The sequence below is a fragment of the Anolis carolinensis genome, chromosome 3, assembly GCF_035594765.1.
Source record: "Anolis carolinensis isolate JA03-04 chromosome 3, rAnoCar3.1.pri, whole genome shotgun sequence".
Lineage (NCBI taxonomy): Eukaryota > Metazoa > Chordata > Lepidosauria > Squamata > Dactyloidae > Anolis > Anolis carolinensis.
In genome coordinates this window covers 160,773,587-160,786,784 of record NC_085843.1, presented here as the reverse complement: position 1 = coordinate 160,786,784, position 13,198 = coordinate 160,773,587, and the positions used below count along the sequence as shown (strand labels likewise).

The 13,198-nt window shown below is 45.8% G+C and overlaps 1 protein-coding gene across 3 annotated transcripts in view; it reads left to right on the top strand.

The window, feature by feature from the left end:
- atrnl1 (attractin like 1) overlaps window positions 1-13,198 on the top strand; it is a 786,325-nt gene that overhangs the window by 703,796 nt on the left and 69,331 nt on the right. The window lies entirely within an intron of this gene.

Sequence of the window (13,198 nt, the reverse complement as noted above, 5' to 3'; positions counted from 1 at the left end):
TGGATGCTTAACTGTATTTCTTAATGTTCAACTGAGGTTTTACATTCTCACCATATTAGAAATTTGGAGACGAGAGGAATATTTCATAGGGATTTAGAATTCTTACTTTGGAGGGACTTGTGGGAACAGTTATCCTCTTTTCTCGCCTGCTTGACATGCATTCAGGTCACACATGACTCATTCTTTTCTCCACAGACAGCAAGGTGATGTCAGATGTGTTTTCTTCACTTGACAGCATTTGGCCTCTGTGACACTGGGCACATACAGTATGCACTGACCATTAATCCTGAAAAAAAAGGGGGGGGACAAATTCAGCTCCTTGGTGGCTACATGATGCATGAAGCTGACTTGGTTTAATGTGACCAAAGGCCACTTATTGTGTCCTTGAATCATAGCTTTAAAAGTTGATAGTTGCTCTGAATTTTACCAGAGACAGAGCAAACTGCAACTTTTGTCCCATGTAAGCATAGAATGACAGTCACTGTTTCCATCCTGTTTTTGTCATAGTGGTGACCTCTGGACACAGTATGGTTAGTGTGCATCACTTGTCACTTGGAGTGACTTAGGGAGATGGTGGTCAAAACCATCCTGGGGTCAATCCGGAAATCAATAATAACACTTTATTTATATTCTGCCCTATCTCCCTTAGGGGACTCAGGGCAGATCACAGTACACATACACAGCAAGCATTCGATGCCTTTTGGACAGACAGGACAGAACAGAACAGACAGAAAGGACGTATGTTGTCTCAAAGTACTGTTTCGGTGCCTTGGAGGTTGAGTTCGGACTCAGTCACAGGGGGGTGCTGTTGTTCCATTCTCTTTGATGGAGAGCCATCAGGACTTCCCCCTTCCAGCTTCCTTTTGGTTACTGTATTTCTGGTCTGTTCTTTATGGTGTTGTAAAATACTTTCTTAACTAATTAGTAAAGGTAAAGGTTTCCCCTGGCGTTAAGTCCAGTCGTGACCGATTCTGGGGGTTGGTGCTCATCTCCTTTTCTAAGCCGAAGAGCCGGCATTGTCCATAGACACCTCCAAGGTCATGATGCCGGGAGCGCCGTTACTTAACTAATTAGCGGTACCTAATTTCTCTACTTTCAGCTCTAAGCTGTTTTCAAACTGCTTAGATAAACAGTGAGCTGGGCTTGATGGTTAGGTGCTCACCCCGACCAGACTTTGAATTGGCCATCTTTCAGTTGGTAGATCTTATTACTGCGGGTAATTTACCAGCTGAGCTAAAGCCCTGCCCTCCGAATCAGCCCTGGGATAAAGTATGGAACTGCAGTACTGCATCTGGTTTCCTCCTTAGCAACATCACATTCACAATGCCATTACTCACTCAGTTTGTTGAGCATTTTCAGTGCAAAGAGGAAACACTGATGAAAAACAAAAGAAGGTCATGCTAGCAGCTGACTGGAGGGGAAGCAAACAAGTGACTGAACTGGTATGGAATGCGTGGTTTAGGGAGATCTTTCTAAAAACATTTCAGACCCCTTCCCAAACCCATGTCCATTGTCCACACATACACACAAATATGTTTACTCAAGAAAATTGGGCGTGGCCTTGGCCTAAATCTATTTGTTAGTCCTAACTCAAGCAGATCCATTAAATCGATCAAACTTTCGTAAGAATAAGTTCAGAAGCCTATTGAAAAGTCAATAGGTCTTCTTCAGTTCGAATGAACAAGTGATTTTAGATCTTTGTTTCAACCCTGCCAGTTATGTTATTTAAGTTTCTATAGTTATTTGAAGTCTGTGTATTTTATTCAAATATTGATGAAATGAGATTAAAGCATCCATATAGAAATAGCTATGGAAATAAGCTGAAATCATTTACAATTTAAAACTAATATATTCAAACTGTGTAAGAAATATATAGGCACACACCAACACATAATTTGCACAAACACACACACACACATAAATCTGTCACATAATTTTATCTATCGTAGTCTTTGTTAAGTGTACAAGTGCCTGCCTGGCCTAGGTAAAAAGGTGTGTGTGAAGAGAGAGTGCAAAGAACTCTTTTATAGTTTATTGCTGATGAATGTTTGGATCAATATCACAAAGTCCAAGGTACTCTGATTGTTTTTTTGTGCAGAGAGCTGCAGACAAATCCATTATCCTTCCCCTAGACAAATGATTCCCATCAAATATCCTCATCTTTTTGCCTACAATAAAGATAGTGCAGATTAGTCGTCATATGAGAAAATGATGAAAAAGAAACTTGAATAACAGATTGTGTCTGGGACTAGGAGGAGAAGCTCGGGCTAAACCTAATGTAGTTTTTTACTACGGTGATATCCAAGAGAATACAAGAAAGGGCTGCTTGAGGCAGTTGTTTTTTATTTGCCTGAATGTTCCCAGCCATTCCCAGGTGTGCACTCAGGCAAGCAAACATGTCTTGTGAGCTGAAAAATCACACCTATCAAACGCCCAGGGATCACTGGGATGAGTGTGTGTGTGTGTATGTGTGACATAATCAGGACGATACCGTAGAGATGACCTCCTCCACTGATGCATGCATTGTTTCTCACATTGGTGAGGGAGGAGAACGTTCATCTCAAAAAGGGCATGGCATTGTAATGGATACACCACACTGTTGTGTTTGGAGAAACGCAGAACAGAGCAACCAAGATGGGTTGTGGCTAAAACATTTTTCTCAAGAGGAAAGGCTACAAGTTTTATATGAAATTCATTTGGTAGACTTTTTTTCATGTAGCTGATCACAGAATTGTAGAGTTGGAAGAGACCACAAGGGTCATCTACTTCAACCACAAGAGTGATCTACTTCAACCACCTTGCCATACACCAGTGGTTCCCAAACTTATTTGGCCTACCGCCCCCTTTCCAGAAAAAAATATTACTCAGTGCCCCCTAGAAAGGTGTGTGTGGCTTATAGGGGTGGGCATGGCTCCTGCTCAAGAGGGCGGGGCTGAGCCTCTCCCTTAGTCCAAGATGCAGGGCTGGGAGGAGGAGCGGGAGGTGGGCAGGGCCACAAATGGGCGGCCAGGGCTGGGATGGGTGGAGTTATGAGCCCTGATGCAGGGCTGAGCTGCTCTCCCTGTCCTGAACACAGGGGGCGTGACTAGAGGAGGGGGCAGGGCCTCTTCCCAAGTGCCTGACGGGGCTGAACCTCTATACCCCACCCCTGTGTTCTAACAAGCGCCTCAGGGGAGGTATGCAGAGGCTCAGCCCTGTCTTGCGCTCTTGGGAAGAGGCCCCTCCCCCACACCTAGCCCCGCCCTTTAGTCCTACAAGGCCTCTCAGGAGAGGTATAGAGGCTCAGCCCTGTCTCAGGCTCTTGGAAGGAGGCTCCGCCCCTTCCCTGGCTTCGCCCTCTGTGTCCCAACACGTGCTTCAGGAGAAGTATAGATTCTCAGCCCTGTTTTGGGCTCTTGGGAAGAAGCCACACCCCTCCCCTAGCCCCGTCCCCATGTCTCAATAGGTGCCATCATTGCAGCGCCCACCAGGGGGCGGTAGTGCCCACTTTGGGTATCACTGCCATACACAATCAAAGATGGCAATCCAGTCTCTTTTTAAAAACCTCAAAATGAGACTCCACCATACTCAGATGCAGTGTATTTCACTGTCCAACTGCTCTTATGGTCCATTTAATGTTTTCTGGAATTTGCAACTACGAAGTTTCTACCAGTAGTTAGCTAGCTTTAAGAGTGGATTGGATAAATCTATTTAGGACTGTCAGTGCTTTCTAGAAATGAGGACTGCATATGTCTTTAGGCTCAGTAACAAATGCCATTTAATACTTGTTGCAATAGAACAGGACTCTTGGCCTCATATCCTAGTTGTGAGGTTTCCAGAATGATTAATTGTCCATTTCAGGAATCAGGAGATAGATGGAACTAGATGCAGATTTAGGCTAATTCAGCATGGTTTATGTTCTTCACACATTTGCCTAGCCTTCAAAGCCAAATTACCATGGTCAAATACAAGCATCAATCTAGTGTATCTACCTAGGAATACATGTATTTATTAATAGATGTCCCTTACTACATCCAATATGGGTGATATTATAACTTCCTTGTGTATGCTGATTTGCCTCATTTTGTGACCTCTTCACACGACCCCTGGAGCCATGCTATTTCACCGGCAGTCACCAGAGAAATGTCAGATGCGAAGGGAGCCTCATGGCACTCCACGCGCCTTCTCTCCTTCCCCCATCATATGGTTGGGACAGGACAAACATACTGTCCCTATTATGTGGGTGAAACGGCAACAACACTCATTGCTGTGTTGCCCTATCTCCCATCATATGGAGGAAAGGACAAAAAATTTCAGGCAGCTTCATCAGAGCTACCCAAAACACACTTTCCTCTCTGTTGTGGAGGAGGAAGTGTCTTGCAATGCTTCCCCTCCACTTCAGAAGGAATGGAGGCAGGGCCAAGCCAATGTCATTTGGTGATGCTTGGCAGGCCCTGTCCCAAAGAGGGAAAGGAGGTCATAAAAATGCGTGTGTGAAGAGGTCCTTGTTTTTTCTAGTTCCTCGTGCAGCTTTTGGGAGCAGACAACACTGCACAGAAACAAATTAGAAATAATCAGAGATAATAAGAGACAAATCTAAATGAAAGAAAAGCAGCTCCAATAGACAGTTAGCAAGGCAGAAATATCTTAAAAGTAATAGAAAAAACAAAAACACAGTGTGTGTCAGAGCTCAGACATAACATAAATGCAGTGTACAACCAAATAGTACACAATTTATCTTTTATATTATGAGAGCGGCCCCATAGGAATACACTCAATTTTGTAAATGAGTTCCAATTTTGCACCCTCTCACTCCAATTGGCCTTTGATATTTTTCTGTATTAAATTGAAAGCTCGGGTGTGAAGAAAGATTAAAATACTCTCCCACAGGTTTTTGTACATTCTTATTTGTAAGGCCCAGTTTGTGTCCATTCATTCGCTTACATCATTCTTTCAGCAATGTATAAAAAGGCTCTTCAGCTGATACTCCATGTCTTTGTGAAGTGCTTGTTCACATGACAATAGTCCTGTGTTATCACAATATCACAATATTCTTATAGTCCAAATCCAAGAGAGAAGACAAACATAACAGGGAATGCCCATTGTGCTATCAACTGGCTGGAAACACCCTTTACAACTAAACAAGTCAGGTGCCTTGTGCGAACAAGATGCTAGTTATTGCCCCCGCCAGCTAGCTAAAATTATGAAAAGGTCATGCTTCTCATCTTTAACACTAGATTACATGTTCTTTGTTTAGTAAGCTTCAGAACACTTAATTTTTATCATCTGAAGCAAAAGTAGGAGCAGGAAACAGCTAAAATCAGAAGAGGGAATTGCCTGAGAGTGGCAGGTTAGGACAACACAAAATTTATTCAGAGTAGAAAACTAATGGTCTTGAACTACTATTCTCAGGATCCCCAAATACCATGACCATACTGTCTAGGGAATCCTGTGAGACTGTAGTCCAATGAGAAAATTTAGAGATTAGATGAGTAGTTTTGGGGGAACTACAATTCTCAATAAGGCCCGTGTTCAGGGGAGATTCTGGCTGATAGGAACTCTGTTAGTGAGTTTGCCCACCAGCACCACAGTAAAAGTAAACTGTCAGTGTATTCATAAAATGCACATTGGACAGTCTTTTAATCAAATCTACCTTCCCATACATAAAATGCACCATCATTAACACTAAATTTTTGTCCATTCTTCCTCCCCCTCCTTTAGAAGACTCTAGATTGACACGTGTTCTATCTTGATTTCACCATTAATTTTCTTGCTTCTTGGGGTATTTTGATCTGATCGACAAGTAGATGGTCATATTGACTGCTTTCATATACTAAATTTCTGCCAAGACAAAATATTAAATTATACACTATAATACTGCATATATATATATATATATATATATATATATATATATATATATCACATTATCCACCACTGCTCAAAGTGGCGTTCCATGAACTGATGTTGACAATTAAGCTGTTTGTTATTTGTTCCAGGCAAGTGTCCAGGAATAATAAAAAAAATATGGTCAATGTTTACAAATGTGGTATTGATCTCAAAACATGTGGTATGCATGCTGGAATCCCACATCATGTGATGACTCATGGGCCTTGTAGTCCTGCTCATGACATTGTAATGCCTGATGAAGAAGAAAACTTGGGTTTTTTGCCTTCCCAGTCAGAACTGGAATCTTCTCAGCCAGATCTTTCCCAGGCAGATCTGGGAACCTTGCACCTGCAAGAAAGTTGTGTCCCAGAAGTATGTCAAACAAACCCTGAGCCTACATCTCCCGTGTTCTCTCGCCATGAGTTTTGTAAACAACAGAGGGGTTTGGAAGCAGCTTCGCGCAGGAGTGCGAGAATAGCAGCTAGGAATGTACCCAATTAAGTCTGCTTTTCGTGAGAATCTTTAAGGAGTCAAACATCTGGTCTCAGAGTTTAGCTTTCGTTTCTGGTTCCCAGAGAACTGCTTCGGCGGGAAAGTTAGACTCTATATAGGTGTTTTACCCGCGTAGTAACTTCGCGGAGTCAATTCGTCAGCCTCCGGAGCGAGTTGTGTCTGGACAGCGCGCTCCGATTCAAGCCTCGTTCCTGCTCAAGCCTTGCCTTGTTTCCAGCCTTCGCTCCTGTTTCCCAGCCTTTGTTTACCTACGGACCTTGCCTTGTTTCCCAGGACTAAACCTTGCCTTGTTTCACGGATTTTACCAAGTTATTCCACGGACCTTGTTCTTGTTCCTCGTTACCTTGTTCCACGTTTCAAGCCTTGTTTCAAGTATCAAGTTATTTCCTAGCCTTGCTCAAGTTCATGGACTAAAGGACCTTGTCATCTCCCCTCACTTTGCCTGGCAAAGTGAGTGTTTCGGTTATTGGATTGCAACTTTGGACCTTAATATTTCATATTGGACATTGGTTCTTTGGACTAATTTTGACCTTTCCTGAAAGGTCTACTTCTGGACTAACTTTTACATTTGCTTTTACTAACTTTATATATTTCCTTAATAAAGATATTAGATAGAATCTGGCCTCTGCGTATGGTTATTGGTGCTCTGTAGCCTGGGTCGTGACAGTTTGACTCCGCCACCCTAAGCACCAATTAACCTCAGCCAGAATGTCTACCGGAGTCGTACCTGGGCCGAGCGGCCAGCCGATTACCTACACCATCGACAAGGATGAGGTGGACCGAATCCGTGATAAGCTCAATGCACAGGATGGAGAAATAAAGGGTTTGAAGGAACGCGGAATCCGCCTTCCGGCCATGGCGTTGCCAACCAAGTTTACTGGAGAAGCTTCTAAAGTTCATGTTTTCCGTCGCCAATGCCAAGCCTATCTAGAGGCCCGTGATGCCGAGTTTCCCCAGGAAGACATCAAGGTGGCGTGGATTTACAGTCTCCTAGACGGGCCAGCGGCTAACTGGGCGACGGCTCTGTTCGACCAAGCCTCCCCACATCTAAGGTCAGCGCAACATTTCTTGGACCACCTTAAGGCGACCTGGGGAATCGAGGACAATTTGGAGGCAGCCGGGCACAAACTCTGCCGCCTCTTCCAAGGAGACAGACCCATGTCTCAGTACATAGCCGAGTTCCGAGTGCTGGCCCACAACACCGGCTGGAACGACGTTGCCCTCAGAGGACAATTTCGGGAGGGTCTCAACATTGAAATGCTGGAGGAAATCTCCAAGGTGGATCCTCCCCAAACGCTGGAAGCACTCATCGATCAATGTTTACGGGCTGAAGTCATGATTGCCAACAGGAAGCAGTGGGTACGAGGCCAGAGCGGTAGAGCTGGGGCAAAACCCCCCGCTCCCGCCAGCGTTCAGCCGCGCCCAGTGTGGAGACCCCCACCACCATCCCCATACCCCAGAGGGAGCGAGGAGGTGCCGATGCAGTTGGGCAATGTGCGTCCCAGATTAGATGCCACCGAGAAGGCCCGCCGCCAACGCCTAAATCTCTGTTGGTATTGCAGAAATGGGGGCCACTTCGCCAGAGAGTGCCCAGCCAAAGGGAAGCCCGCCGCCCGTCTTGCGGCGGCGTCCTCCACGGAGACGAAGACGTCTGAGGCGGCTGGCACACAGCCGGCGGGGGAAGCCAACGACCGGGCGTAGAGAGGCTCGCCAACCCGGTCAAGAAACCCATTCAAGAGCCGCCAACCGGGGTCCTGTTCCTTCTAGTGGTCACCTTATGGTCAGCAAAAAAGGGACCCGTCATGATCCACGCCATGATAGACTCAGGAGCTACCAACAATTTCATTGATAGAGAGTATGCCGACTCTCTGGGATTACAATATCATGACTTCAAGAATGCCCGTGTGGTGCAAGCCATCGATGGCCGCCCTCTCAAGACGGGCCCCGTAAGCCAATGGTCGGAACCCACCAGGATGTGGATAAGGGAACATATGGAAGAGATTTCCTTCTTTGTTACTGAGGTTCCCCATTTCCCTGTGATTTTGGGGATTCCATGGCTGACACTTCACGACCCAAGCATCTCCTGGTCCAACAGAGAACTGCAGTTTGCTTCAAAGTACTGCCAAAACCATTGCCTCGTAGCCAAGGTCTGCCATGCCACAGACACCGAGCCCATTATCACCTTGCCAAAGAAGTACTCCGAGTATTGGGATGTATTCAATGAAAAAGAAGCCGAAAAATTACCCCCACATAGACCTTATGACTGTGCCATTGACTTGGTGGAGGGGGCCCCGATCCCGCGAGGGCATCTCTACTCCCTGACTGAACCAGAGCAAGAAGCTCTCAGGGAATTCATAGAGACAAACCTTCGCAAGGGATTCATCAGACCCTCTCAATCCCCAGCCGCCTCCCCAGTGATGTTTGTGAAGAAGAAGTCAGGGGAATTACGCTTGGTGGTGGACTACAGAGCATTGAATAATATCACCAAGCGGAACAGCTATCCCCTGCCCTTAATCTCGGATCTACTAGACCGACTTCGAGGAGCCAAGGTTTACACCAAGCTGGATCTTCGGGGAGCTTACAACTTAGTTCGCATCAGAGAAGGGGACGAGTGGAAGACCGCCTTCCAGACTAAATTCGGATTATTCGAGTCCCGAGTTATGAATTATGGATTATGCGGAGCTCCCGCAACGTTCCAGCATTTTGTCAATGACATTTTCCAGGACTATCTAGATAGGTTCTTGATAATCTACCTGGACGATTTTTTGGTGTTTTCTAGATCACAATCAGAACATGAGAACCACGTCAAAATGGTGTTGCAACGATTGCGGGATCATGGACTTTATGCCAAGCTAGAAAAATGCGCTTTTGATCTACAAGAGGTAGATTTCCTTGGATACCGTATCTCGCCTCTAGGGCTCTCCATGGATCCAGCCAAGGTTTCAGCAGTATTGGAATGGCGGGCGCCAACTAACAAGAAGGAGGTGCAGCGTTTCTTGGGGTTCGCGAACTATTACCGTAAGTTCATTCCAGATTTTGCCCGCTGGTCTGACCCAATCACTAGCTGCATCCGTGGAAAACAGCCCTTCCGCTGGACTGATCAAGCAGAGAAAGGGTTCCAGCAACTAAAGAAATTATTCACATCCCAGCCAATCCTTCAGCATCCAGATCCTGAAACCCTTTTTGTGGTGCAAGCGGACGCCTCTGATGTGGCAATTGGGGCTGTGCTCCTACAACCGGTGGGAGATCACCTTCATCCTTGTGCCTATTATTCTCGTCAACTAACCGCACCAGAGAGGAACTATACCATTTGGGAAAAAGAACTATTAGCCATAAAGGCAGCTTTTGAAACTTGGAGACATTGGCTAGAAGGGGCCAAATTTCCCATTGAAGTCCACACTGATCATCGGAATCTAGAACATCTAAGAACTGCCCGCAAGCTAAATCAGAGGCAGCAACGTTGGGCTTTATTCTTTGAACGTTTCAACTTCCAGATTCATTATGTGACCCCAGCCCAAACCAAGCAAGCAGACGCCCTGTCACGTAAACCGGAATATGCTGCAGGACGCAAGGAGACCTTTGAATCCCAACTACTACAACCCGAGAACTTTGCCACGCTCACAGTGGGGAACACCAAATCCACTCCCATTGATTCAACTCCCTCTACTCCAGGGCCCATCTGCGCTCAAGAAATCAGGGCTAGTCAGCAAGCAGATGCCTGGGCGCAGGACCAACTTCGTCAAGGTCTGCATTTTCCCTTTTCGCTTAAAGATGGACTGCTTTGCTATAGAAATCATGTTTATATCCCACCCGGACCGGGCAGGGAAAAAGCACTTCGTCTGTGTCATGACTGCAAACCAGCAGGGCATTTCGGACTATTTAAAACCATGCATTTGATCCTAAGAGATTTCTGGTGGCCCAAGATCCGCAAGGATGTGGAAAAATATGTTAACACCTGCCCAGTATGCCAGCGCTCCAAGATAAGAAGGGAGAAGCCCTCAGGGCTTCTACATCCCCTTCCTAACCCATCTCGCCCATGGGAAATAATTTCTGCGGATTTTATCACTGACTTACCACCTTCCTGTGGATTCACCACGATCCTAGTGGTGGTGGACCTTTTCACCAAGTTAGCCCATTTCATTCCCTGTGAAGGTCTTCCCACGGCCCAAGAGACTGCAGATTTATTCCTCCAACATGTTTTCAGACTACATGGATTGCCCAAGAGTTTGGTCACAGACCGTGGATCCCAATTCACCTCTCGTTTCTGGAAGGCACTACAAAAACTATTGGGCATAGACTCTCGTTTATCTTCAGCTCATCATCCCCAAACGGATGGGCAAACGGAGCGCACCAATGCCACTTTGGAACAGTACCTTCGCTGTTATGTAAACTACCAACAGGACAATTGGGCTTCTCTGTTACCACTGTCAGAATTTGCCTACAACAATGGAGTCCAGGCTTCTACAAAAGAAACGCCGTTCTTTGCAAACTACGGCTTCCATCCACGTTTCTTTCCCCCTGTCATTGAAACTTCAGAAGTTCCCGCAGCAGAAGATTGGCTGCAGGAACTCACAGCGGTGCAACAACTTTTGCTCCAGCAACTGGAACAAGCCAAGGAGGACTATAAACGTCACGCGGACAAACATCGCCAGCCGGGCCCCGAAATCAAGGTAGGAGATCGGGTTTTTCTGTCCACTCGCTTTTTGCCCTCCCATCGCCCTTGCCGGAAGTTAGATGCCCGTTTCATTGGCCCCTATCCAGTGGTGGCGCAACTTAACCCCGTGACTTTCAAACTCCAACTTCCGCGCTCAATGCGCATTCACCCAGTGTTTCACCGCTCCCTGCTCCTTCCGGCGGATGGTGTGCGGCCAGATGTAGACCGGCCGGCCCCCGTCCCTATTTTGGTGGATGGGGAGGACGAGTTCGAGGTTCAGGACATTTTGGATTCTCGCTTTCACCGCCGCCGCCTGCAATATCTCATTGACTGGGAGGGTTTTGGCCCTGAGGAACGCTCTTGGGAAGACGCTTCCACAGTTCACGCTCCTGATCTAACCCGTCGCTTCCATCAGACCTATCCCGCCAAGCCACGACCTCGCGCCTCGGGGAGAGAGTCCCAGTTTGGGAGGGGGCTTGAGGAGGGGGATAGTGTGATGACTCATGGGCCTTGTAGTCCTGCTCATGACATTGTAATGCCTGATGAAGAAGAAAACTTGGGTTTTTTGCCTTCCCAGTCAGAACTGGAATCTTCTCAGCCAGATCTTTCCCAGGCAGATCTGGGAACCTTGCACCTGCAAGAAAGTTGTGTCCCAGAAGTATGTCAAACAAACCCTGAGCCTACATCTCCCGTGTTCTCTCGCCATGAGTTTTGTAAACAACAGAGGGGTTTGGAAGCAGCTTCGCGCAGGAGTGCGAGAATAGCAGCTAGGAATGTACCCAATTAAGTCTGCTTTTCGTGAGAATCTTTAAGGAGTCAAACATCTGGTCTCAGAGTTTAGCTTTCGTTTCTGGTTCCCAGAGAACTGCTTCGGCGGGAAAGTTAGACTCTATATAGGTGTTTTACCCGCGTAGTAACTTCGCGGAGTCAATTCGTCAGCCTCCGGAGCAAGTTGTGTCTGGACAGCGCGCTCCGATTCAAGCCTCGTTCCTGCTCAAGCCTTGCCTTGTTTCCAGCCTTCGCTCCTGTTTCCCAGCCTTTGTTTACCTACGGACCTTGCCTTGTTTCCCAGGACTAAACCTTGCCTTGTTTCACGGATTTTACCAAGTTATTCCACGGACCTTGTTCTTGTTCCTCGTTACCTTGTTCCACGTTTCAAGCCTTGTTTCAAGTATCAAGTTATTTCCTAGCCTTGCTCAAGTTCATGGACTAAAGGACCTTGTCATCTCCCCTCACTTTGCCTGGCAAAGTGAGTGTTTCGGTTATTGGATTGCAACTTTGGACCTTAATATTTCATATTGGACATTGGTTCTTTGGACTAATTTTGACCTTTCCTGAAAGGTCTACTTCTGGACTAACTTTTACATTTGCTTTTACTAACTTTATATATTTCCTTAATAAAGATATTAGATAGAATCTGGCCTCTGCGTATGGTTATTGGTGCTCTGTAGCCTGGGTCGTGACACATCAGCTAGCTTGAAGTATAGTGTTCTAAAAGACAAAATGGGAAAAGGAATTGATAGTCATGGAAATGAAATTGGAATTGAGATAATCTGGAATATGAACTTCCAGCTTTGAAAAAGTCTCACTTGAATATCTACTCAAGTTCACACCCTTCCAGATTTCATCTTTCCCAGACATTCCTGGGTTGAAGAACAGGAAGTGTCCAGATCTTTCTGCCATTTCTGTGCAAGGCCATCCTCCCTCTTTGAGATCAATTTTTATTCCATGTCATTTGGAAAACTGATATAGGCTTTTAGGCAATGAGGAGTTGGATTTGGAGTTGGCCATCACTTATAATCAGGAGGCTAACTTCCGTTGTGATTTAGACTACTTAAATTTTAAAAGTAAGTTCTAGAGAACAAGAGAAAATCAGTCCTGTGTCACAGAGTAGGTGAGAAGTTCTAAATGAGAGATATATACAGAGTTTTGACAACTGAAAAAAAGAGGTGTTAACAACCAGCTGAGTTTCAAGCTGGAATGACGGGTGGAATGTTTTTGAGGATCAGCTTGTCCTCTTCAGACTTAAAGAAAACCTAGTGGGAGACCTCCTTTTGCTGGAAAAGGCAAGTATGAACAAAAGAACAAACCAATCATGATTTTGATACTAGCATTATTAGTGTAATGTCAGTGCAGCCAGAAATCAGAAATAATTGTTCAAGA